The sequence below is a fragment of the Anneissia japonica genome, unplaced genomic scaffold (genome assembly GCF_011630105.1).
Source record: "Anneissia japonica isolate Jap-2015-1 unplaced genomic scaffold, ASM1163010v1 scaffold29351_len16576_cov120, whole genome shotgun sequence".
Classification (NCBI taxonomy): Eukaryota; Metazoa; Echinodermata; class Crinoidea; order Comatulida; family Comatulidae; genus Anneissia; species Anneissia japonica.
The window spans coordinates 15,619-16,139 of NW_022728209.1; positions in this window are offsets into that span (position 1 = coordinate 15,619).

A 521-nucleotide genomic window follows, 5' to 3' on the forward strand; every position below is an offset into this window, starting at 1 on the left:
ACTAACCTGGTCAGTTTTCCTGGGCAAGCGGGACTCGGTTAAATTAACCGCGCGGCTTGGGTAAGTTTCCTGTCAGGTAAACTTCCTGTGCTGTTCGCACTGGACTATTTATGGTAAAACTAGCCAACGTGTTGGTTAGTTTTACCAAAAAAAGTCCAGTGCGATTGCGGCTTAAGTGTGTGTTGTTTTAGTGATAACTCCTGTATCGGCTAAAGTCTTCCTGTATCGGCTATAGTCAAATACAATTTCAACGCCCCATATTTCGGTATACCTTGTTGGAAGGTGGTTTTAGATTAAATGTTCCTTTCACAGATCTACTTATTAAACTATGTGAGCCAATATTCTGGCCATTTTTCAGGACAAACATGAGGATAGGGCACAGCGTGCTGTATTTACTGCTGAGCAGCTGTTTCTTGATTCGAAAATCATAGTGAGGAATTCCAAAACAAGGCATATAAAAATAATAATATTAAAAAATTACAAAGTGAATTACAAAGCTTAGAAGAGCAATTTCAAACTAA